The 27,994-nt window shown below is 38.4% G+C and overlaps 1 protein-coding gene across 2 annotated transcripts in view; it reads right to left on the bottom strand.

Annotated features, from left to right (window-relative positions):
- The window catches only part of RCAN2 (regulator of calcineurin 2), an 84,421-nt gene that overhangs the window by 43,507 nt on the left and 12,920 nt on the right, over positions 1-27,994 (bottom strand). The gene's annotated exons all lie outside the window — the stretch shown is intronic.

Genomic DNA, 27,994 nt, shown 5'->3' with positions numbered 1-27,994 from the left:
TAAGTCCTGTTTTTTAATAAAGCACACTCTATAACCCCACACATGGGATTAGAGAACATCTCGTCCTGTCATCAGCAGTGATCAACACGCTGCAAATTTGATGCCAGTGCTTTGCATCCACATTGCACTGTGACTCATCCCCAGGAAGATCAGAGGCATGTCTGTGTGTGATTTGGAAGTCAATACCCCTTCAAAGAACAGAACATGAAAATTTCCTTGAAATTAGGACTTCACACTAGGCAACCTTTACACCATCCATCCTAAGGGTTAACCCCTCACAAATACAATCGTGTTCAACAAAAGAAACAAGCATAAGTGAAGATGCTTTACACCTGCTGACTCAGTGATGTGATCTATTTATTCTTTGCAAGTTTTATAATTTTTTTAATGATAGAAATAAAATATCTACATGTCTGGGACTTCTAAAGCGATCTTCATTCCAGACTGGCACCATTATTTTTCCTCTACCGTTTCATTTCTGTGATCCATAAATTACTATTAATTGTTTTAAGTTTAAAATTGGCATTTATAGATACATCAGATTAATAAGAAGCATTAAATATTTAACTACTGGTATGAACCTAGGAGCATCTCATGGCTCAGTCTAAAAGACTGGTCTGCTTACCTCCACTCACAGATAAACTCCTAATTATATTAACATTGGGTTTAGGAGGAAATTCTTTACTGTGAGAGGGCCGTGACATTAGATGATGCTGAGACAGATAAGCCAATCTCTCTTACCAAACAATTTTTTTCCAAGTTCTATTAAATAATTTTCCCACTTTTCAACATGAATTTTTAGCAACCTATCCAGCAGTAATCACAAACTAAGATCCACAGCCAGGACAAAAACATATCCCAGGACTAAATATTTTACAAACCCAGACTATATAGACCAACAGAAATGGATAGGGCAGCAAAAGGCAGAAAATGAATCAATATTGTTTGTCATGATCATCAATTGCTTTGTGCACTGGTCACTTAATCACTGTCAAGATTTTTCATATACCACGGGAAACCACTTTTTAGAAAGAATTTGAAGTTAATATTTTTGTAAGTGTTTATAGGACCTTTCATTCGTATATTTGAATATAATATGTATATGGTAACAGAGAAAAAAAGCCATAAAGGCCTGATTGAAGTTGTAGGCACACAGCAATGGAAAAATCACGGCATCAGAAAAGTGAGAAGCCAGTAAGTGCTATCAAAGAGCTGGAAGGAAACACTGAAAGCAAAGATGAGGTGTGTGTCTGAGTCTTATGAAAGTTTTAACAGTGATGGACCATCAGGATGAAAACAAAATAGGCATTTGGCAAAAGATATGATCAAGAATCAGATCATGATGGTCTCTAAGGTCCATAAAGGCATCCAGAATCAGAGTGATTCGTGGCCTGAGTGTGGTCTCACAAGAGTGATGGAAAAGAAGATCTTACATTATAGAGCTACACAGGATAGTTCTGGAATTATTTTTTTCCTTTCTTCTTCTTTAAAAACTGTCACCTGTCAATTTCAATAGCTTTAATCTTATGAAAATTGGCACCTGATGTGCAAAATGACCTGTTCCACTTCATGATTATTCCTGTACTTCCACTGTTCATCTCCTTTCAAAAGAGAATCACTGCAACATTTCCACTCCATCTGACTAAGGAAACCTTGCTGAGACCTGTTACTTTCATTTCTTGCTTCTTCTTGCTTATTCCAAAGTATAACTTAATTTTTCCGCTTAAAAACCACTCTAGCTCACTAGAGTATTTTAGGGAGCTCTTTACAAAGATAACCTAGTCAATTTTGCCTCCTGAAAACAAAGATTACCTAACAGAAGAACTCTACAAAGCTTTTGAGTACTCCAACTAGTATCTTTCAATATACGTCACATTCTATTTGTTACTGCTCACTTCTCATTTGAAATCAAGACATATTCCTATGTGAATGTTTTTTTTTCAGGGCACTCCACAATTCTTTATAGTCTCACCTAATGTTAATGAAAAATTTATTATTGAATGCTTTACAATTGGTTAATACTGACTTATTTCTCCAGTTCAGGAGACTTGCTGTTCACCCAAATTTAAAGAAAAATTATTTAAATTTCTTTCAAAAAATTTCCTAACTTTGTCTCTAGATAGTCTTGCTAAATTCAGTTCACCAAGCTCCCAAGAAAAAATTAAGCCATGTTTCATGCATATTTTAAAGTATTATATTCAATAAATAGAAATTGATACAGATAGACCTGGACTTCAGCATTGTACTGATACTCATTCAGTAGGTTCTTCAGATCACAAACTGGTACCAGTATGTAACTCTACTGACATCCCTCACCAAATTTATATGGAGTTTAAGGCCATGACCATAAATTCTGAGAACAGAAAGTGGAGAGTTTTGAACAGTTACTCAGAAGTGTCTTAATTTGTTTCAATGTTTCCCCATAGTAACAGCTGTGCATGGAATTCAAGGGGCACTTCTTGATATGGGTGAATGTCTCAGGGGCTGAACTTAGGAGCAGTTGAGGCTCATTTGTAAAATCAGGCTGAGTATGAAAATACCGAGTTTTCACAGTTACATGCACAGGCATCAGACAGGTTCTAGAACTCAGAGCAATATTCCAGGTTATTGTTCCTTCACAAGCACCACAGTAACCCCAGAGCATCATGAGACTGATGATTAAGACCTGATGATCAGGTCTTATATTTTCATCAACTTCTATATTTTCATTTCCTCGTCCAAAAGGAAAATGAAAGCCATGTCATTCCAGCCAGGAATCTTGCTTTCTCAATCTGTACAGCTCCTAGGACAGCACAGCCTTTACTCCTGTGTGTGGAGTTGTTTTTCTTCTGTAGTTCCAGCTGTGTCTCAGCTTAACACATATAAGCAACACCACAGATTTAAGACTTGCAAGCTCAACTCTCAAGTCATCAAAACAACTGCTGCAAAATCTTGACCCTTCTTTTGCAAGCAAACTGATTTAGCCTTAGGGAAACTTCAGTGGCTCTGGACCTCACAGTAACAACCACGTGGTAACCAAAACCAGCAGCTAAATTCAGAGCCTGACTTTCTTCCTCTCTGGGTGAAGCTTGTGCTTGCTATCACTGGTACTAGAGGGGTTCTTTCTGTAGCAGCTCTGCTTGCAGGTGCAAACCTTACTAAGTCAATGAACAAATCCAGAAAAATAAAAAGGAGGCCTCCATCAATGACCCTTTGAGGGCTGAATGGATCACTGGGAATGGATTCACTTTATGGCTGACTGAAGTGCTTTTAATGATGTGCATCTCTGTTGATCTCATTCAGCCCACTGCACAAGTAAACAGCATTTAAACCATGCTCCTTCATGTCAGTAGGAACATACATTTACAAATATAATCTCATTTTTAATGGAATTATAAATGTAAGCACTTTCAAGGCCTCATAAAAATTTAGAAATGTAAGAGACAGCCCTGGAAAAAATAATCCAGAAAAATAAGACAGTTCTTCCAATTTCTTTGTCTGCAGCAGAAGAAAAGAAAGGCCAACCACAAACATTCTTCAGGAGCAAAGTTAACTCCTTTGGTTAGGAGTTGAAAGGTGTTTCACAAGGACATAAAGAAAATAGAACACTGAAGACTGGGCAGGGTTCAGCTCACCTATAGCAAGAAAATATTTTTTTTCCTCATGACAGTGAGCATTGGCTTGTGCTAAGGTCAACTGCCCCCAAAAGAATGGAAGCACCAGTGAAGTCCAGCCAGAGGAGCACACCACAAACAGAATGGCCATCAAACTGCTTGGAAATATATATTTTAAATAGAACATTTAACTATCATTTGCAGTAAATAAGGAACACTGAACTATCCAACAACTACAAACCCACTGATTTTCCCATGATGAGTCTGACCCCTCTCAAGTTTCTACAAATCCCAAACTGACATCAATTGTGACAAAAAAAAAGGACTTCAATTCACCCCTTCTCATAATTAATAATCATTCCTATGAAGATTTTTAAAGACACAGAATTCTGACCAGACAAGAAAAGTTTCATTAAACTTAGAATAATCCTAAATCAATAAGTTCCTCATACATGTAGCAACTTTTAATCTTAGAAAATGAGTTGGCTGGCTTTGCTTTTAGGAAAGGTAGCTTTGCTGTATTTTAAGTAATATTTTGCTTTTCTGTAGGCAATAACTTTCTGTTAGTCACGCTTCTAGCTCTTGGAATCTGAGGGTATCCAAGAAAATAAAACAAGTCATCAGCATTATGAAGGATTTCTCCCTCCTTAATAAAGGTAATACCAAACAACTCAAAGACCTGCACATGATGGGAGAATACTTCAGTGACTGCATAAACAACTGTGTCAGTCAGGCAGCATCACTCTGCTGTCTCATTTAGCTACACACAAGCTGCAACTGTGAGTCAGAGCTGCTCAATTATTTTAACGTGGCTGTACCATTCATAGTCCCTCGCTTCCAAGTAAATTCAGGGAGGTGTGAGGGGGTGGAAATCTGTGCGTGTGTCTTCTGTCAACTCAGAATGGTTACAAATCCTTTTCTGTGCCAGATCAACACAGGAAAACAACTGTTATGGTCCCAAAATGCAAACCCCTCTCTCTGGCAAAATGAACTGCTGCAGTTCAGTAGTCAGGACATCCTCGATTCGTCTGGTGAACCCATGACCACCTACAGAATACATAACACACACATGAATCCTTGGCAACAGAAGAAAATCATAACCCTGCAGTGTAAACTGAATTTCTTTGCAGCCTAGCTACACAGGATCATTGATAAATTGCATAGGTTTCAAATTAAGAGAACTAAACATAGATCCCCACATGCTGGGATACACATTGCCAGTATAAGCAACAGATTTGGGAATTAATTTCATGGCTCCAGCATGGATAGCTAAGGCAATGGAAGTTGCCTAAGGATATCCAAGACACACATACAGGCTTGACAGACATGATCAACGACCTCTGGAAGATTCCTCTCCTCTGAACCAACAGCCAGAGGCCCCAAGAGGTTCTTTAAGATATTTAAATTAGCACTTATTATTTGGGCAACTGCTCCATACACTCCCTGTTCAATGCACTCCATGGCCTATTAGAGGGGGATTTTACTGAGAATCACTTGCTGTGTAGTTTAGGATGGGCTGAATGTCTCTCCAGCCTCTGGCTGCTAATAGATTTCCAGCAACTACAACCGAAACATAAACATCTAGCACGTATGTATAAACTGATGCTGTAATTTATGTGCTAATCTTAAACTGAATACTACACATAAAGTTATCACTGTGCCTCAGTTTCTCCAACAGCAAAATAGGAATGCTGATAGCTGCTCTGTCAATGCATTCAATATTGATGAGCACATGTAAAACAGATTTTTATGCTGTCTTTAATTTTATAAAAGTGATAATGACTGAAGACTACAAAACAAGTGAAGTCCTTACATTATTCTTGCAGTACTTGAAAACAAAATTAAAACCAGGTCCTATAAGGATTCTGTACAAGATTCACACACACAGAGGATGCCAGGCCAGAGCTCTGACAGCTGCAGGAAACTGAAATCCCAAGCACTCTCTCAGTTCCCAGTGGGAAGACGGGGGTACTCAGGGGCTGTCACAGGAATAAGACACTAAAGAAATGGATTCAATTCTTCACAAGAACTACCTTTGTGACCTTGGATGAAGAGCATGCAGGAACACATATTCAGAATGGCTCAGAGCTTTGTGTTTTATTTCGATTTTAAGTGTAAGCTGGGCAGTACAAGGACTCTCCATTACTATTTGTTATTTAACAGATGATGCCAGTTGGAATAAGTCTGTAATGCTCCTGCCTAAAACTGTGATTTGCAGTTATCCATGAGCTCTGTTAACAGCTTCAAAATGTATTTTTAAATCATTTCCATTTACTCGTCTCAGACTAGCAAGGGTATTTAACATGCCTGTATGTTTTCCTTGTCATTTCAGACGCTTCATCACAGCAAAATGCCCTTGAAAGAAGAGCCTGGAATACAAATGCTCACTGCTGTGAGAGAGACCAACCTTATCTCTCAACTGCAGCTCTGCACAGGACATGCAGGTGAGAGATTTAATGGCTGTGCTGAGAGAAAACAGCGTTTACTGCCAAGCCAGCAAAAGCAGCCCGGTTCAAAGGGAAAAAAAAAAAAAGAAAAAAAAAAAGGAGAGAAAAAAGTCCACTGTCAAACAGCATGCAGTCAGACAGCAAAAAAAATGAAGCAATGAATAATAGATTTCTTACATAATTGCTATTTTATCCTGGTATTATAGGGTGGGATTTATTTTGCTGCAACACTTTAAAACAAATAGTCTCTTCTGTTAATCCCCAGATAAAACTGCAGACAAAAAAAAGGTGTTGATACTTAAAATTTGTCATATAGAAATATTACTTCTTGTTTTCATTACAGATGACACTGTTGTCTATTCTGTTAAATCCTCTGCTATTATTTTTTATTTACGTTAGAAAGATAGAGATTAGATACAATGAGACCTAAAAGTCATATGTAAAGATTCCAATGGCTCTAAAGTGAAATAATACTGGTAAGAAAGGGTTTTTTCCCCTAGAGCATGAACATGATGACCAGAAAAAAAAAAAAAAAAAAGAAAGAAATCTGAGTAATTCTGAGATATCAATGCACTTGTAATGTATTTATAAAATGGATTTATCCTAGTTTCTCCTTACAAGACTGATTTCATGATTTCACAAACAGAATAGAGAACATGATGGGCCATTTAAGAGCCTGTTTATTTGAAGACAGATCAGATTTACTTTCCCCCTTTTCCTAAATCCCAGACCTTTTTCTTTTTCCTAACTAGAATTCAAGAAACAGTCTTCCATTGACCCCGCCCAGGAAAGGACCAGAACCAGTTCCACTTCTATGTTTTGAACTCTCCGTTTATTCAGTATCTCCATATTTCTTATGAAGTATGATACAGCTCTAAAGAGAAATCAACAAAAATAAAATAATGAAAAAATTGATGCAGAATTAGCTCCTATACAGGCATTTCATGTATGAGGTATCAGTATGGTTTCAGAAGGTGAATATTTAAAACACTTCCAAACCATTTAGTTATTCTATATGTTGGCCCACTCTCTAATAAAAGAGCTTGACACGGCATTGTCAGTATTAAATTGACAGTAATTAAATAGCAAATACATTAAAATACAAGTGAGTGACAGAAAATTGATCTTATTTCAAAGCAGCTGATCTATATTTAAACAGTCAGCTTCCTTCTGAAACATGGAGCTTCAAACAATGAACCCAAATGCATGATACTCCCCAAACCAAAGCATCTTCCAGTAGTAAAACATTTCCACACAAAAATTGCAACTCATTCTACTTTTGATAGGAAAGTAGAAAAGGAAAAAAGGTTTAGGAAAGCCAAAGGCAGAAGGGGAGAACCCAAATATTGCGTCCAACCTACAGGAAGTCCAGCTGTTACTTTACAATAGGTTTTACTTTTTGTTTAGTTGTTTGGGTTTGTGGTTTTTTTTGTTTGTTTGTTTTACTTTAAGTAATTCAGTTTTAATCAGAAGCCCATGTCAGAACTGGAGAAACCAGAAATAACTCTTTCTATGAAGTTCTGTGAAGCTTCTTGTTTTCTTGAAAACAAGACTTTCTCATCCTCTACTTTTTTATTCTTTTATAGCTTCTTATAATCTTCTGGTTGCTTCACACCTTCACAAACCCAGCTTATGAACTTGTTTAGCTTTGGGAACATACTGGTTCATTTTTTGTAGATTTCACATTAAGTGATTACACACATTTGGGAACTAGAACTGATTCCTAAACCACACTTGCAGTTACTCCAGGTAACTAAGTCTGCCAGGAAGATTCTGAACTTAGTTTTGAGACCCAGCAGCATGCAACAGTCCATATATGTGCTAGTATTGCTGGCCACGTTTATGATCTTTTAGTTGTCTCCACTCTCAGCCACGCTTTAACGATCAAATATACTTTCTAGAGCCTAAAGGACCTGTTGAAATTTTTTTTCCCTTCAAAAACTGTATTAAAAGATTCCAATTGCAAAGGTCAAAAAAATATGTAATCACTTATTTCAGAAATTGTAAAGTAAAACTTTCATGAAGTCATAACTTCAGTCCCACAGCAACTGCCTCTCTGACTTGTGCATGTCCAGACAAACAGATGCAGACACAATAATCTGATGTGAGTTGTTCTCTGCAGCCCCGTCCAACCATCACTTTGTCCAAGATAGATTTAAACAACCAAATGAAGGGAGTCTTTAATAAAACCAGTGATTAAAATTCTGTTAGTACACGATGACTTTTTACCTGCTACTCAGTTCTGCATTCCTAATTATGACCACTTGTGCCCCAGTTAATTTCACCCTGAGTTTTGCTCACAACCTTATCACAGCTGCCTTCACCTCATCACCAAGCAATGCATATTTAGTTATGTTTATATTTCTTCACAAGTAAGCTCATCAAATTATCTGCTAATATTTATTGGTGATTTAACTTTAATTTTCTAATTATTTTTGCAATCTATTAACATGATTTCATGGTAATATTCTATTCTGGTTACATGAATCAATTCACAGAAGTTATGGATACAACTCCAATTAAAAGCTTATCACATAGCTATAGACCACTTAATTTCCTCTTTAGTCACTTAAATTAGAACAATGCAAATAATCTATGAATGGAGAGTGCCGGCGGTGGAGCACTCAAAAATTTCAACCATTAATCCAAAATACTAATTTTTTATACAGTGCACAGTATCTCAGTTAAGGGGGAAAAAGTGTCTGACTAAAAAACTCCAGTCCTCTCTATCTTGTGCCCTTTGATGTAAGGTGTTCCATACCAATATTTACCATAAAATATTAATTTCTTTCAATGCTTTCTTTTTCCTTGCAGCCACCAGAGCTTACTGTAGAAAGCTGATTGTTTCCTCACTGTTGAAAATACAAAAAATATTTAAGTATTAATTTGCAATTTATTATGAATTTTTAAAGTAGGATCTATGTATTTTAGTCATAAATGAGATTTTACAGTCAGAACTTCATATTCGTCCTTCAACTTGAGATGGACAGGTCCTGCTTCGGTTCACTTGACATCCCACCAACTATGTTACAATTTCCTCAGGCCACACAGCTAAATTTAGGCTCAGAAATTACAACACATAGCAAGAGGCACCTTGGCTGTAGCACCTGCTCTCTCAAAGGATCACTTGGAACTGCTCTATTTCATTCCACAGCCCTGGTTTCATTGACTTGAATAAGAAGAAATTCATGCTCCAAAATGTGTGTAACACAGTAAGGTTACAACTCTTTAAAAAAGCACTTGAAAGAGTGCTAAAGAGAGTTCTAACATTGGATGATATCCAGTGATAGCAACCCCTTCTCATGGCAAGGATAAACCCTGCAGCTGATGCAGTAATTTAGACTAGGAATGAATCTCAGTGTGCCTCAAGCATGTTTGTTTTTCTTTGACACATGGAGGCAACTGAAGACAGTTATGGACCAAGAAACATTCCTTGAAGATAAGAAATACAGCTTGAACAAAGAATAGTGTCTTATCTTTTGGAGAGAGCAACTGAGAGTTACTATTTCCTGTTCTGTCAACGTCCTTGTAAATCTTAAAATCTGATGGCAATGCCTGGTTGCCATTTACAAAGTATTTTACATACACCAACAAGACAGCCAAATTTCTGAAGGGACATGGACCAGGCCATATACAGTGATCAGATTTTAAAAAGAACCAATTTCCCAATAAAACAATTCCTGTATCAAGTTCCAGATTGTCTCAGGGCAGTCTGCTATATATTAGACCTTATTAAGAGAAGCCCATTGAAGCCTTCAAGGCATCACATTCACTGTAGTGATGGACAGAATATATAAAATTTGCACATAAAAAGCCCCTTGCTAAGCACCAGCAGACTCCCATCAGTCTGCCAAGGCTACAAGCCAAGGAAGCGCGGTGGTCACGGACCAGGGGCACTGTGAAGCCACAGGGGCTTAAACTGAGCCCACCCTGGCAGCAACACAAAGCCAGGGACTGAAACCACACTCACTGATAAAGACACGTATTCTGGCATCCCTAAAGACAGCCCCAGCTTGCTGCCTTGTTTCTGTAAAGGTACAAAGGAAAGGTGGATGACAGACAGACAGCTTTCTATATAAACATCCACTTACAGGTAGAGTTAGCTACAAAGCTGTAAAATAAATGTTCAAAAGCTACTAAATGTCACCGGATCATAGGAGGGACCTTTAAAGGTCATCTTGTCCAACCCCCCTGCAATGAGCAATCTGTCAAATCTGACCTTGGCTATTTTCAGGGATGGGGCGTTTTGAAAGCACAAAGATTACCAAAGCTTTTATGGAAGACAGAGTAGTTACCAAGTACAAAATTGTGCCATGAAGAATCTTCAAGGCACTGCTAGGATTTTTTAAAATATCAATTTAAGTCTAGAGATTATATTTAAATTTTAATGGCCCACATCTTTGACTTTTCCTCTAATGCCTTTGAGCCATTCCCCAGTTACAACTGCTGTATTCCAATTTGCTAATTAAATTAATCCGTTTATCAAGATAAACACAAAATAATTATTTTTGCTGGATTATTTACTACCATACAAAGTATACTTTTTCTGAAGTAAAATATTTATGCAAGCTTAATGCTCAAAACCAACAGCATTTCCTCTGCCCCTAAAATGTAGGCAGAATTACAGGCTAAGAACTATTTTAGAAGTACTTCTAGAGGAAAAGGTGATGAAAGGAATATTTTTTCAAAGTAAAATTTTAAAAGGCAAAAAAATAACCCTGAGGTATTTTTTCTATTCTTTAGAAGTCATTATTCTCAAACAGTGATTGTATAATCCACAGGGCAGCTGCATGCTGCAAGCAACAGAGTATTTTTTTAAATATGCAATAATTTTCTGTCCAGAATTCTTTATATGTAATAATCATGGAGAATTCAGTTGTGCAGATTTTGCTATGTCTGACAAATACTGTCAAACATTTGTCAAAGAATACTTCTTCGTATGAAGTATTACTTCCTTTGGTGAATGGGAAGCCAGAGTCACTGGTATTTACAACATGAATTTGTTAAGTAACAGAACACTGCAGAACTTACATAAATAAAATTGACCTGAAGTCCGTGCAGTTTTATATTCAAAGGAAAGAACAAACAGATCCCAGACAGAGATTTCAGTCTTCAAAATTGCAGATAACAGAGAAGCAAACCCAAGCTTCTTTCTTTCCACTATCTCAGACCTCCATTTATCAATGTACAGAATCTGCTGCAATCTGGAAAGCCACTCAAAGTGGCTGAACTAGAAAAAGAGAATCTTGTATTCTCTCTATATCCTGTTTTTGCAGAATAAAGTTTTCTAACCATTCAACCTTGTCTCTTAAATTACTCTTGAGATCTCATTATTTGAGTGCTTTCTTGATTTAGTGTATTGTTTCCAAATGTTAATAAAAAAATCTGAAAATTTCACACAAATCAAAAGCAAGGTATTAGGACAATCTTTAAATTTCATCATCTGGGGTTGTGTCACCAACTCATAGAACTCCATGACTAGACAAACATAAATACAGCTTTCTTAAATACAGGCAGAAATGTGGTAGGCAAACACAAGCCTGTGCAAATTCAACAGATGTTTGGAAGATGTTTGAAAGAGATCACTGCAATCCATACACCTGAATGCTAAAATAAAGCAGCGATAGTTTACAGTTGGACTCTTTTTGAAGAGAATCTCTAATAGATTTTTGTCTAGTATGGTTTATTTCAAATAAATGAATGGGGGATCACATATAATAAATAATTTCAAACAGAATATTGCTAATGCAGAGAAGGCAAGATTGGTGCAGAACAAAGTGCAGAAGAAGAGAACACTCCCTTCAGCGCCAGCAGCGGAAGTACCAATGTGTGGGAAGGCTGTGAATATCTCCTATTGAATTGTATTATTAGCAGCAATTTTATCTGTCATATTCATGACAACCCACGCGTGACCCATGACAACTCATGCAGCAGGTCAGCACTCACAAATCTGCCGATGGATCAAAGTCTTCAAAGCATGAAAGATCAAGATGGGGACCAAAAGCTGACCAGGACCAACAACCTGGGTAAGGTAACATAATTAGCATTTGGAAAAAGTCATTGCATTCCCAGGTTTCAGCACCAGAATACTTCCAGGTAAAGAAAGACAAGTGATTATGTCACTTCACAACACCTCAGCACAGTTTAAAGAGAGAGCGAGAGAGAGAATAAAGGTGACAGAGGTATGGGAAGTGAATAACTCCTGCCATTGAAGAACAAGCTCCAAGATGTCTGTGGGAATGTTAACAGGACAAGATGATTGGCACTGCTGTGGGAAAGAAAAAGACAGGAGTGATTTGAAGAATTTTAAAGTGTGGGAGGGAATAAATGCAGAGCAAAGAAGGCGATAAATTTGAAACGGAAATGTAAAACAGCAGCATGAATACGTAAGAGCGATCACGTTGGAGAGGGGAAAAAAGAATCCTGAGCACTTTCCTATCTCACACCATTTTACATCTTCCAATACATCAGAATCATGGGCACAATGATTCACAGGGAAGATGCTTAACAGTGATGCTGAATAATGGAATAGCCTAGGAGAAAGTGTGGGAGTCATGATACCCAAGTGCATGGTCAGCTCAGCTCAGTGGCTGCGCCCGTCATTACATTCCTGCAGCCACAGAACCAGAGAAAGAACAGTTCTTGAAGTTTGCTGAGCACAGTAAAATTGTCTGGGGCTGCCACCTGGAACCAGGGCAGAGGTATTTGCAGCACACTCAGCAGAAGAGAACAAAAAAGGCATCAGAAAAGGAACAAGAGTTTGGTTGAAGTCATTCAACTTTTTACATTGCCAGCAAAGCACACGTAAGTGAACATTACACTTACGTGGACATTACATTATGTGAACATTAAACCAGGCCAACTGGATTTAAGCAGCCAGGTAAGAACTGAGAAGCTGAATCAACTCCAGCTTTTGTGCTGATGACTCAAGTCAGGAGAAAAAAAAAAAAAAAAAGATCCAAGAGAAGTTAAAAAGATTCCTACCAAAAGAGCCAATGAAGCACAAACAACAGTGGGTTATATCTATTAGTAAACTAGGAATGCAGTCTCAAATCCAGATCTAACAGGAGCTTGTAACCTAAACTAAGAACATACTAGAAGCTATTTTACTTCCACAGAGTTTGATTTTAATTTGAGTAAAAACTTCAACAAGTGCCAGTCAAAAAAGTGCCCAAATTTGTGAAATAAAGTCTGTGATAAAATGATTCTAAGGAGTGCTAAATCAGTATGAGCAATTGATCATTTTAAGTTAAGTGGTCTGCAGTGAGAGGTCAAACAGGAACCAGGAGTAGTTTGATACCAGCACATCAACACTCCTGAATGTACCAAGAAAATTTTGCTTTATACAGAGCTTTTATAGGGATGTGTTGCATAAAGACATTTTTATAAGGGAAGGAAGATAAGTAAGAATCAGGGAATAGCTGCAGCTGAAGGGCAAGGCTGGAGAACATTTAGTCCAGCACCCTGCTCAGTGCAGGGTCAAACCAGAGCTGGTTGCTCAGGGTCATGCCCAGTCAGGATTAGAGTATTTTCAAAGACTGAGTCCACAGTGTGTCTAGGCAAACTGTGCTAACACTTGACCACCTTACCATAAAAAGAAGGTTTTATTGCTAACTTTTTTAATGTTTAAACTAATCTTCCTTTTTTTCAGTTTGTGTCCGGTGTATTTCTTTTCAATGAAAACGAAGAAGAGTCTGGATTCAGCTTTTTCACTCTTCTACAGGAGATGCTTATGCACAACACTGGCCCTAGCTGCAGCCCCAGGGACACACCACCAATGGCTGACCTCCAGATGGATTTTGTGCTGCTGATCTCAACCCTTTTATCGCAGCAGCTGAGCCACTTTTCAGTCCTCCTCACTGTCTACTCATCTAGTACCTACTTAAGTAGTTTGTGCATGCGGATGGTACAGGGGACAGTGCCAAGAGACCTAAAGTCAGGATAAAGAGTATCTGCTGCTCTGCCCTCATCCATTAAGGTTATCACTTCACCATAGACCATCATCAAGTTCATCAGGCATGACTTTCCATATATTTAGCATTTCACACTATAATTTAAGGAATGAACCAAACCCTACATTTAACATTTTGTTCCCTTCTCTCATTACTTGCCCTTCTGTTCCCTCTGCTCTTTATTCTCTCTCTCCACATCTGAAATTCAACTAAGCACACCCTAGTACAACACATTTGCAGATGGCCATTCAGTAGCTTTCACAACACAGATGTGTAAAGATCAGAATACAACCCATGGTAATGTGGTAATCACTCATTATCAAAAATCTATTTTACTTTTAAAATGTTTGAGTTTACATGACTTAGGCTCATGCTATATATGCCCCCAGGAATAAGTTTTAAGTCTCCACAAGCAGGTAAGAAAAATCTCAACTACCATACATTTCACATATACAACAGAATTTTATAGATGCATCTATATTTGCATTTAGTTCAGACCAGGATTGTGCTTTTAAAGCAAGCCTCCTGACAACCCTCACCTATCACACTTTGTTCCACACCAGTGATCAGGCTGAGAGTGCAAATTGGATATCTTGGAATAAAATTGAAGTGGAAGAGGCATTCCAGGCATGCTCAGTCCAGAGAGCACAAACTAGGTTAAGAATTGGTCTGAAATACCACAACCACACACAAATACACCAGAACCACTCTGGCAAGATCTTAGTCCAGAGACAGCTTCCTTTAGTAGAGCTTGTCAGAAAGTAAGAACTTTATCACAGGGTATTTGGCCACTATGGGGAAAAAAATTAAATTTAATCAATGCAAGAAAGATAAGGTTGGTGTCAGAATGTTGATCTAATTTCCACTTCTTCCAGTCATGCAGGAAGGAACAGAAGGTATGAGAACTTCTGATCTGTAGTAACAACAATGCACAGAAGGGCCAGGAATATGTCCAAATAAAAGTAGGATTTTAAGAGGCCTGCAACCACCCACACTCCACCTATGACATGTTATACACAAGGAAACTCCACATTTGCCAATCAGACAAAAGGTTGATACCAGACTCAGTAAATCAGTTTTCTTCAGATGTCAGTCTTCATGTGGAAGGATAAAATGCTTTACAAAATCCTAAGAGAAACACAGCACAAAGAAATTACTGACTTTTCTGAATGATCTTCAAAAGTCCAAGAACAAAAGAACAGACATGTACCTAAACCCATATTGCTTTCCAGGATACTCAAATGAACTGCCTTGTAAACCTATGTTTTATAGGCCAGCAGAATAATCTACCTTAGAAGAGACCTCTGGAGTCATCTGGTGTAACCTCCTACTCAAGGGACAGAGAGCTTCAAGGTACAATCAGATTGCTTAGGGCCCTGTTCAGTTAACTTCCAAGAAAATCTTCCAAGGATGGAGGTTCCTCAGCATCCTTTAGCAGCTTGACCCAGTACTTACCCACTGTGAAAACTGGTTTTTCCTTGTAAGTTTTGAGGTGGGAAATTCTGACTGGCTTTATTTACTGCCTTCTCTCCTTTCATGGTGCATGTGCAAGAAATGTCTGGCTGTCTGTTCACTACACTCACTTGGCAACAGAGGACAATTAGGTTCCTCCAGAGTCATATTCTTCTTTTTTAGGCTGAACAAGCCCAGACCTACACACAGGCTCTCCTCATTATATATGCTCCCCTTTAGAGCCCCTCTCAGCTGGTCTATATCTTTTTTTTTGTGTACAGAAGACCAAAACAGGACATGCTATCCTAGATGTTGCTTCACCAGTAAATAAAATAAATCACCTCCTTCAGCTGCTGGCTCTGCTCTTGCTGACATAGCACACGATGCAGTTACCTGTGACTGAAGACTGGAATCTGAACATGTTAAAATACAGAAGCCTAAGAGTGAGAAAATAGAAATGAAATAGAGCTTGAAGCTAATTTATCCCTGTCTGCTGCATCCTCAGAGATAGAAGGGCTACCCTGTGGGGGGCTTTCCACCCAGCAATAAAGTGGCTTCTGGCACTGCAGGAAACTCAATGTGTTCTCTGATTCCCTGGGAAGTCCCTTTCCAGTGTCTCTGTAGCTTGTGGTTCTGTCTTGCCAAAACTCTGTTGCACTGCAGGTTTCTTCCTCTTCACCTTTCTCCTCCCCTGCTATTTCCTGCTCTGGAGGCCTGCTTTTCCCAGGGCTCAGCTGCTTCCAAGGAAGAAACAACATCTCTTTGCCTATTCAGCAGCCCAGGTTTCAGGGTCCAGTAGCTCACGGAAGGCAAACTGAACTCTGTAAATTGTTCTTAGACATTAAAAAAAAAACCCAAAACAAACAAAACCAAACCACAGACACAAGAAATAGTACACTAATACAAAGCATTCAAATATTATGCAAATATCACCTGTTTCTTAAGCATTTTAAAGAGCTTTGACTAAGGCCAACTTATCTAAATTGTGACGCAATGATCTTGTTTGTGAGTTGAGGAAGTATGGGCTGCATGATCAGCCTGTTAAAATGACTTGCTGAACTGACAGACAAGAAGACTAATTATCAAGTGCTCAAAATCCATTTGACAAAAAATAGCAGGTGAATATCACAAGGGTCAGTATTAGGCCAGACTACTCAGTATCTTCCAAAGCACTCTGGGCAACAAGGCAAATTGCAAAATGTGCTGAAAGCACAAATGATAGCAAAATAGTAAAGAAGGGGCAAAGACCTCTGCTTAAAAAAAAAAAAAAAAAATCACTTGAAGATGTAATCTGCCCAGAGAGGCTAGGGAGTTACATGGAGGTTTTCAAGAGCTGATGAAAAAAAGACAGAGTTGACCTCAACTAGTGTTGGCAACACTCCTAAACTTGGAGGCAGAGGCGCGAGCAGATGGCCTCCAGAGATCCTTTCCAACCCATGTCTCCGTGATCCTGTGAAGATACAATGCAGGAACTTAATTGCTCAGGACAGAAATAGTAATTTGGGGAACAAAAGCATACCTCAGTCTGACACATGGATGCATCAAATAAAACACTTCCCATTCTACTCAGGCAAATGGGCACATTTACCACTCTCAGATTCAAAAAGGAGTGTGTTGGTTTCAGACCTTCTCATTACAGTTTTTTAATTATGTGCATGAGGAAAAGCAGAGAGGTCTGCTTACATGTAGACTCAAAAAACCTGAAGTAGAGAGAGAAGTTAAATTCAAAGTCAAATAACACAATATACTTTGTATTGCCAAGAGCTTAGAGAAGTCTCTCTCTTTTGTCTGACAAATCTCTGACGACTCCTCAACTGCCACTTAAATATCACTACAAGCACATTTTAAATATCTCACTACATTTACACAAACTTCCAATTACAAAATAACTCATCACAATGGCTTCTGAGTATACAAAGCCGTCCTTCACCTAGCTGGCCTATAGACTCTTCCACCATTGCCAACAGAAATAGGATGTATACAGGGTTGAATTCCAGTTAGAGAAAATTGTTTTGCAAATAAAACAGTAACTCTTGCAGTGATGAGTTGTCTCTCTGCCTAAAAAATTTATTGTGCTTGGTCTGAGTTGCCTAAACTGCTCCAGTAACCCATTTTAAATCCGGCAAGCAGATTTCTTGCTGCTGTTCTACTAGTCCAAGAAAATCACAATGAGCTTCCATACAAGAATTATTTTCCTGAAGGTTGCACACACACTACGTGCATATGCACATACAACACAGAAAATCAAACAGAAGAAAAATTCAACTGGTAGGAAAGTTTATTATCTGCTCTTACATACTCAAAATACAGAAAAAAGTAATCATCACATTCAGTTCATGCAAACATATTACACTAATCTTTTTCTACATGCAGAAAAAACCCGTTTTTAGTTATTACCTTAGAGCAGGAAGTTAATAATTAAATGTTTTGGCTTAAGAGTCATTGAAAAGTCCAAGTTGCATAAATGACATGGTATCACCAAGATTATTTAAGGTATTAGAGGGACATGAGTCACATCTACCTAAAAAAACTGCTCCTGGCATCTCTAGTGTTACATTATTCATTTTGATTGTGTTTATTCCTCTAAGGTCTAGGACAATGTATTAGGCACTGTACTAACAAGCAGCATAGAGACATAACACACGTAAGATAATCAATAACCACATCAAAGAGATCAGTCCTTCCATTCACAAGACTTGAAAATTATACTTTTTTTTCCTTATGTTTTATGCATTGAAAACTACTGATGTATTTGAATATTTCAGGAAGCATTCTCTTCAGTCCATTCATTAACTACCTTTTCACATTAGACAGTAACTGTACCCACTAGGCACCAATTAGCTCTCCTAAGTATTTCTGTGCATATCTGGAGGACATTCCACCTCCCCCATAAAGATAAGAATACCAAAGACTTCTCCCCACCCCTTACCAGTCAAGTGCAGAAGGCACAAGCGATATATTCTTAAATTAGAAGATTCAAAGTTAAAAGTGGAGCTTTTTAACAAGTTATTTTTACCAAAAAAAGTCTCCTTAGCAAGGCTGTGCTATGAAAAGCACAAGTACTCAGTCTTCTCATTTTGCTCAAAAAACACTGTAAATGTAGTTAAATAATGTACTACTACATATTTAAGCTGATCTCATTCATCTAAACTAGGATGAAACTTTATCGTATGCATTACCTTGCTTTCAAATAATCCTATATATTTCAGTAGGGCTTTGCCAAATAAGACAATAAATATCCATAAACATGGATCAGATTTTAATCATCTTAATGCAACAGTACTTCTCCTCCTTTACTTCACCAAAAAGAAAAATAAAATTATGAGGAGCTCCTTATAACAGCCAGGCTTAAGTGCCTTAAATCATTCCTGGATTTTTTTCCTGGACATTTGCTCTGTACAAGTGCCTGACAGGAGGCTGTATTCAGGTGGTCCCTTCTCCGGGGTAAGAAGCAACAGGATGAGTGAAAATGGCCTCAAATTGCTCCAGAAAAGGTTTGGATCGCACATTAGGAAAATATACTAGGATACTATATTAGGAAACCCTTCACTGGAAGAGTTGCCAGGCATTGGAAAAGGCTGCCCAGGGAATTGATGGAATCACCCTCCCTGGAAGTGCTCAAAAGAAGGTGGATGTAGCATTTGGGGACATGGATTAGTGGTGTCCGTGGCAGTGCTGGGTTAATGGCTGGGCTCCATGATCACAGAGGTCTTTCCCAGCCTTAATGACTCTGTGATTCCATTTATCCCAACATCCAGCTCCAGTAGGTAGAACTGCAATGCAGTCCTGGTCAGGAGAGAAAGATAAACCTGTACACAATTTGGGTCCCAAGCCCTAAATAGACCAATAATCATTTGGATTTGCTTCCTCTCCACAGCATGGACAGCAAAGCTGCACCATGACTGAGGATTTGCTGGAATCTCACATTACAGTGACGGAGCCCTGGCCAGAACAAGATTTGATTTACAGCAGCCCATGACGATGGTATTACATATGTCACATTTATTAGGACTGAATTCCTTCTCAGTAGATACTCACCAGAATTCAGTTGAGTGACTCAAAGCAATAAATCTATTTTAGGTTTTAAAGAAAACTATGACAAGCAAGACAAAAAAGAAGTTGCCTTTAAACTAAATTTAATCAGTGGGCTCTAAACTTCTCTAGGGTCTAACTAAACTGTTCTCCTCCAGTTTGCTCCTTCTCTCAGCTTTGTTACTAAGTTAGGTGTAGTCACCTATTTATACCACTTTACCTGGTAGTGCTGCTGGTATGGTCACAAAGGACAACAGAACATATTTTACCAGGTTACCAAGCAAGCACAACACAGAAATTATTTCAGTCTGACTTCCTAGCAATATACAGGATACCATAGATGGAATAAACACATGGAATGAGGAAAGACTTAAAAAATATTGAAGATAAAATGCTGGAAGTTTATTTCAGGTGCTGAGCCACAATACACTGTGGAAATTAAGATCTAGGTCCACCATAAGCAAAAACACTGCAAAAGAAATCTGATAATAACAAAAATTCCCCTGTAAAATTATTTTTGCAAGGCTGAAATGAAACTGAAACACATTTAGGGTGAACACTGTTGTTCTAACTCCACAAAACAAGAAAGGATTAAAAAATGCATTTTGTATTTAATATTCCAGTGGTGGTGTATTTGAAACTCCATTCCTTAACATGTATTATCTTTCCGTCTTCCAACAGCAAGTGCTGTGCGGTGCAAGGACGAGTCAGCAGATGGCACCCACGAACCAGAGCACACACACCCTGACGGCCTTTAGCTCACACACACTGGGCTGGGTTATTCACAAAAACCTGGGATTTGTTTCTGTACCAGCCAGGATTTTCCTTTATACCGTGTAAATGGTCTGTGTATAAATCAAGTTTACATTCACTACCAGGGTGACTTGCTGCACTATCATCAGTTGCAAGGAGATGTCAGAAAGAAGCAAACCAGTGCTTTTCACTTTGATAATTTTAATCTCAAACTCCTCAATATCAGTGTTTTTACCCCAGTTTACATCAGTTTTCTGTTCAAGAATGCCAATTGCAGATATTCCCTTCCATCTTGCCAAACACACACATAAGATACAACCTCAAAAAATAAAAAAGAAAAACAAAATCAACATACAGGTGGCAACTTAGGTCAAAAACCAGAAGGCATTATAAAGAACCTAAAATTCTCTTAAAAATCAGTATCACAATACTGACACAATTCATGTTTTTTAGGTCTAGGGTTAACAGCAGTCCTTATGCTACAATAATGTGGATAAAGGATAGCTGAAGGTCCCTCAACAACAAAATAAGGTAGGGAGGGAACCTGCTAATGTAGAAGAAAAAGCAAGACAGGTACCAAATATTTTAAAGAGACTGGACTACCCAGAAACTCTATACTGCATATCTGCAGTACATAAACCACCTAAAATTCTAAATATGCCACTGTCTTCACATGACTTTCACCTTATAAAGAGTTTTCTGAAAATCCAGTGCCTGTTATTGTTCATGTTCAGACTCCATCACCCCTTCTGCCCTTTAGTTATACCACTAGAAAGTAGTTGGTTTTCAAACAAAACTAATTCTCATACCAAGTGCAAATCTGGGCAACACTATGTTTTTCTTCTTCCTCCTGTTAGTTAGAGAAAGAACAGGCTGGAAAAATACAGAGTTGTGCTGGGAATGGAAGACATTCCACTGAGAAAAATCTCATCCTCACTCAAGCTACTGATAAGGTGTACATCCATCTCTTTCTGTTTCAAGACTGACAAATACCAGATAAGGATTTAATTCTTAGACCTGAAGTAAATACATGGAATACAGACACGTAGCTTGGAGCAGCTATTTTAAGCAGATGCTTTTGTTGTCACCACATGGCGTCAATCACATCATACATTTTAGATCAACAGAAAGACTGTGATGCAGCAGGGTTCTGAATAGATAATCAGAACTGTGCTTCAGTATGTGACAGCTCCACCAAAAAAAATCTCAAAATCTGAATACACGCACAGGACAAACTGCATCTGCTATATGTAGGTCACAAACCAGCAGGGAGTCAGAAAAACTTCCATTCAGAACTGTAATGGATTAAGTGATGGATTAAGACAATAAAACAATTTATTTGGGAAATACTTATTAAAAAGGTATAAGCTTTTTTATTTAAATTATTTGAAACTGGAATATAAAAACAGGAAGACAGATTATATGCCTAAGAAACACTTCTATACCATTTGTGCTGTGTGTTTTCCCCTCTTTACTGTGAGGCAAACAGAAGCCATCACAGGAGCAGCTGCATCACAGAGGACACAGTAGGTAGAATGGACACCAGGTAAAGAAATATCTGAAAGGAAGATTTGTAGTTAAAGAAGCAAAAGATAAAGGGATTTCCAGGAGGACATAGGAAGGAAGGACAACATAACAGCATTCTGTGATGTACTTCCATAGTTTCTGTTGGCAGCAGCAGACTTTAAAGGAATTTGGAAGCATCTGTGACCAAATCCCTCAAGTCAGACAGTTTGAAGCAGTCCTGCACATTTATTCAGAGGAACAGGACCACCAGTATGTAAGAACTGAATGGGTCCAGAAGTTGCTCTTTTACGCATCTAATATTATATATCCTGAATTGTATCTCTGCTTGTTAGGCAAACATTCCTGGGAGAATCCACACAGAAGCTTTGCAAAGAAAAAAAGGTGAAAGTAAGCAGTACCAACTTGTTGATGTACATTAAAAATGTTTGATACCACATAGGAGGCAACCCCTGGGCTGTGTCAGTGCACTCAGTCTGTACATGGGTCTGTCCCAGGATCTCAAAGAAAACCAAGTAAAAATAACTCTAGATCCCAAATTGGCAGAAGGCTAATTCAGATGGCCCTGTGGCTCAGTGCAACACAACCTCAGCCACATTAAATACCCATTTCATTCTCTTCAAGACTGCTGGTATTTCAGTCTGAATGAACTGACTTTGCTTTCAGTCAGGGATACCACAAAATCCAGCTGTTTAACAAAAGCAAACAAATAAATATAAAAAATAATCAGGATCCAAAGAATCATGAGTCATGAAGAATGAAAATGGAAGAGATGTGCGCTTCTTGACTTTATCATAGCTTTTGTAAGTCAGCCCATGGTACACACCAGCCTGATATCGAGGCATTAACACAGGAGACATCTCCCCCCAATTTAGGGCTGGTACCTCATTTCCTCAGCATCTTCTGAAGTTCCCAGTTTGTTCTTCCCTTGTAAGCCAGCCACACACTGGAAACACAGGGATGAAACAATCAGATTTCTCCCCAGTACTGGTTCCAGTAATATGAAACGGAAAATTTCTGTATTCTGCATGCTGCAATGTCTTTATGCTTTTTTAACTCACCACAAGGCCACATAAAGCCAACACACACAGACTTGAGTCCACCCTGCTGCAGTGCAAGAGTTGCTTTCATTACTCTCTTGCCAGAGATACCATATTTTTTTTCCCATTTTATTGTCAACTTCCAGCTCATTAGTCCCTACCACATGGAAGGCTCAGAATCCCTCTGAGACAAAAACATTAAATCTACCTGTAATGCCTCTGCTTCTGGATTAAGTTTCAAAGCTCAGTACAAAAGTTATGTAACTTAAGCAGAGTAGGGTGCCCAGAAAATGCAATTGAATTAGAAGAAAATAACCTAAAAGTAATCACATCAAACCAAAACAATTTTAAAAAGTACATTCACACACACTACACAGGAAACTGAGAACTCAAATAAAATCCTCACTGGTGGAATGGTATCAGCAGATCTTGTTGCCTGAGGATTGGACCCGAGTACAAAACCATGAAGAAATCTTTGCACTACTGCAGCAAATGCTAAAATTTCCATCAGCTGGAAAAGAATGAGGAATTCATCTGGCACAGAAGAAAACATGTTTTCAAATGCACAGAAGTAATTGATAATTAATTTCACCTTGATTCAACTATGATCTCTCACCTTTGTGCTCAAATCTGTTGCAGATCCTGTCTTAATTAATGCCACAGTGTTAAGCTGCCATCTCTCTCTTCTCCACCCTGTATTTTCTCACACCACCTCCCCATACCCCCCATTTTCTAAGACAATATTCCTCTCCAAGCAGTATTTTTTACCCACCTCTATTAACCATTAGTTTATTTATTGCATTTAACTCTTGCACAGTGTTAACACATATTTTATAGGAAATATTTGAGAAATTTCCTTAAATAAGTGGTAATTAGAGTTGTAATTTTACTGTTTTGAATGTGATTAAACTATAAGGTTGTTTCTGTAAACGCAGTGTCTTTATGCACTGCTAATGAAGGCTGACCTTCATTTAGCAGCCTTTTCCTTGGACCAGAAAACTGATATCAGAACTTGTGGTTGGATTAGGACCTCTGATGCTATTAAAATAAAGAACAGCTGCTGCTCTAACCACATTAGAATGGCTTTACTGCACTTTTTGATTACTATCAGCTAGAAAAACAGGATTTTTGTTGACTTCAGAGTGACAGTTTGCTGGAGGGAGAAGGGCAAAACTCTGTTTGATCATTAGCAGATATTTGCTGATAAGAACTACTTAGTGGAACAAACCAAAGACTTTTCTATAAATTACATAAAGGCAGCTTTTCCCTTGGGGAGCTGTAGTTCTTGCTTGTGTCAGCAGATACCAGAAGGGTTGACTTCTTCCTTTAATATGCAATGTGCCAGCATCAGTTTCAAGGAGACCACAAGGAAGTTCCTGCAGTGTTCATGGCTGTGCTTTATTCCAAGTGTGACCAGTCATCTTATCATCTTTACTTTTATTGCTTTATAAAAGCATGCCATGCCTTAGATTTCTAGACGAGAAAAAAAGAGAAAAAAACCCAAACAGGAATAACACTGGTCAAGAATAGTAAGTATCACTATGTTACAATAAATCTTATCATTCCAGAAAACAATATATCCTGCAATCATCCTGGAGATGAAAGGCTCAATATTCTGTGTACAGTCAAACTCCAGCATTTTCAAGAAGGATAATCAAAAGGAAAACTGCATCAACACCAAAACTCTGTCAGCAGAAGTCCGTGGCTGAAACCCCATTCCAGCTAACCCTGATGAAGTTCAGAAGAAACCCTCACACCAGCCTCAGTGTTCCAGGCCAGATCCAACTACCTCAAAGATCAAAAGGCATTTGAGTCCAGGAATGTAGTTCAACTATTACAAGAGACAGACAACTGCCAAGTGGAATCGTAACCTAAATTTATACAGTGCTTAGGGATATCTGAATCAGACCTACCCCCAGTTTATCCTACAGTGGCCATTGTGCTGGAGAAAGGAGTAATTAAAAGGAAAATTTTTTACTGACTTACACTCAAGACCTTGCAATTCCCTATAGCTCCCAGAGCCTGTTTACTCATGTCATAACAGAAAGCCCTCATAAATCTCGGCATGAATTTATTAATATATTTGTTAAAACGTCTCATTATTCAAAAGTCTGTATTTTAGTAGAACATTATATTCCTGTTAAAAAAAAATTAATGGAAATACTCTGAATGGTCCTTTTCCAATAAAGATTTCCCACCCATCCTGGTTTGAGATAACGCATTCCCTCTAGACTGCAGAGTAGAACACAGACACAGAAAGCCAACACTAGAAAAATTTTTCCATAGTTGCTCTTAAAGAAAAAAGTACGTTTCCATATTTAAAAAGCAGACAGTAACTGCTGTCTTGTGTGTTCTGGAAAGAACATTAATGAGGTTATTTTTGTAATTTACAAACAACTAGTATAGTTAAATGCTTTGAAGTACTACTTCAGATTTCAGCTGCAAGGAATACAGGCCTACCTTTAACCCAGCTGGTCTTTTGCCAGGCACGTTCTCCCATCAAAACGGGCATTTGTGCTACCAAGAGCACTGTGCATGGATGGGAAAATAACCTCAAGTACTGTAACAATTATTAGACAGTATCCACATGACAAACAGTGGCCTTTCAGACCCAGAAATATTTGGTACTAAGTTTTTGGTTGGCTGAAGGGCTTTTTGTTTAAAAAGAAAACACCAGCACCACCACAAAAACACCAAACCACATTTTCAGAGCAGGACTGAACACTGATGTAATTCAAGAATATTCAGAGCTGATTAATTCCTGCATGCCAACAGCATAATCTCCAGAACAACCCAAGAGAAGATGGAAGGAATGCCTGAACTAGACTGACAACTCCTTACAGCTCCTTCAGAAATTCTGCAGAGCACCTCAGAGGAAATTACCATCAGACCCTATATACATACATAAATGCAAGTTGTCTTGTTAAGAGCTACAAGAGCAGCCTTAAATCATCTCCTTATAAATATGCATTGACATTCTGAATCTGCAAAACACACCAATCAAAATTAACTCATTTTCTGCCTCTGAACCAGAATGAATACTCAACAGATCCCAAATATCAATGAAGGTGAACCTCCCTACTGCCCCTTCTCCAATAAAACTTCAGCTCCTTATGGTTACTGTGGCTTGAGCCCTAAGGAATTCCAGACACTGTGATGCTTTGTGGATCTTATTGCCAGTCATGTTTAGAGAGTTCACATTCTATAGTACATCAAACTTCATGAAGTTTCTGCTTTTCTTATCGGAGCTCCTCAACAGAACTCACACCTGACCTGTGAGCAAAGCACAGGAACAAGAGCTACAGGGAGGAGCTGTGACTCCACATCCCATTCTATATACCAACACAGAGCTGGATAAAAAGGTCCAACAGCTACAGGGAGGAGCTGTGACTCCACATCCCATTCCATATACCAACACAGAGCTGGATAACAAGGTCCAACAGCTACACCATGGGGGAGTAAAAGGGAAGTTTATGAATGACAAATACAGAATCATTGAATAGTTTGGGCTGGAAGGGATCTAAAAAGATGATCTAGTTCCAATCCCTGCTATGGGCAGGGACACCTACTAGACCAGGTTGCTCCAAGCTCCAACCAAGCCAACTTTGAACACTTTCAGGGATGGAACATTTACATTTTCTTTGGGCAACCCATGCCAGGGCCTCACCACCCTCACAGTAAAGAATTCCTTCTTAATATCTAATGTCAACTACCCTCCTTTGGTTTAAGGCCATTTCAAGGCCAAATATCAACAGCTTTTTCCAGTTGTAGAGAAAACTTCTATAATGAGGCTGAAAAGATGAGGCTTGCACTCCAGCAGTCAGGTGGAATATCAGATGCAGAGCATGGAAGATCACAGGTGTTTTCAGACAAAACACTGTATTGCTCAGAGTTCACAGGAAAAGCATTTGAAATTAGTTACAGAAAAAAAATGCAGTGGAAAAAGAACTTTAGATTGCATATTTCTTACAGCAAGAACAGCCTCCTAAAGCTTTATTTTAGTGCTTCCAAGATCATACAAAAAAGGAGTGCTTGACTGTCTGCAAACCAGCACCCAGGGAAAAGTGCAAAATAGGATTCCCAGGGGGCAGCTGTGATTCATGAAGGACACTGCTCCTGCAGCCTCTCTTTGCAAGCCCTCTATATTTTCATTTTATTAGACACACAGACAAGAGTATAGTAAAGAAACACTTCCATTTTCACAGAATGCCAGGGAGTAACACTGATCCCATTTATAAAGCAAGACAAAGAAAAGAAGGTAGATTCCACAGCATGAGGCACAGTCTGCTTCAAGTGGCAGCTTCTGATAATGTTATCATATCAACCACCACCAACCTTAAAAGGTAGAAAAACTGAAAGTAAAACAAAGCAACAGCAAGTGTACCAGGAAGGCAGAGTGAAGCCTGCATTCTTTTCCAGCCTTGGAGCCTGATTTCATCTTTGCTAGGGTGACCTTCCACTGAGTCCAGGCTTGAATACTAATATTAGACTAAAAAGAAGTGTGCCACCCTCTAAATATAATTATGACTCAAGACCTAGAGGCTTCAGTGATGTAATATGAACAAAGAGATTCTGACTTCACAGTCTAGATGCTTAAAACTCAAGTCAAAAGGAACAGATCTTCCTTCCCCTGCAGACACAAAGCCTGCCTAGAGCCTCCCAGAGCATCATCTTGAATTGCCTGTAGGAGAAGGGAACCGAAGAAACATTTCACACATGGCAGCAGACACACTGGCTCCTCTTTGTTTAAAAGAAGCACTGAACAGACACATTTCAATTATCTGCTTCAGTCAAAGCATCAGCAGAAAGTTTCAGTTCCAGAATTAACATATAAAAGTTAAAGACAACACAGCAGACCAGTAAGCAGTCCAGTGTCTTTCACTGAACCTTAAAAATAAAAATAGCAGCATGAACATGGGCTTTGTTAAGAAATCTGACTGCAAGTATAAAGGGAAAAAAAGCCTTTGCAAGTAAGGTTACAAAGAGCTCTTAAAGTATCACCCTTGGACAAATATTTCAGTACCCACGTGAGGGAGCCTTAAATATTTTTCAGGATCCAAGTTCAAAAATACATCTTTAAAAAAAAAAAGCCAGAGGAAGTCTAACAGAGGCTTCTCCAGTAAGAGAAAGCAATCATCCAATATATGTAAATAAAGTTGTAATGTGAAATAATCCCTCATGAAAATAGTAATGGTTTTCAT

Source organism: Pseudopodoces humilis, chromosome 3 (assembly GCF_049639895.1).
Source record: "Pseudopodoces humilis isolate 2021_Gansu_Grassland_sample_001 chromosome 3, ASM4963989v1, whole genome shotgun sequence".
Lineage (NCBI taxonomy): Eukaryota > Metazoa > Chordata > Aves > Passeriformes > Paridae > Pseudopodoces > Pseudopodoces humilis.
Note: the sequence above shows the minus strand (reverse complement) of the source record. Positions and strands in the feature narration are given on the sequence as shown.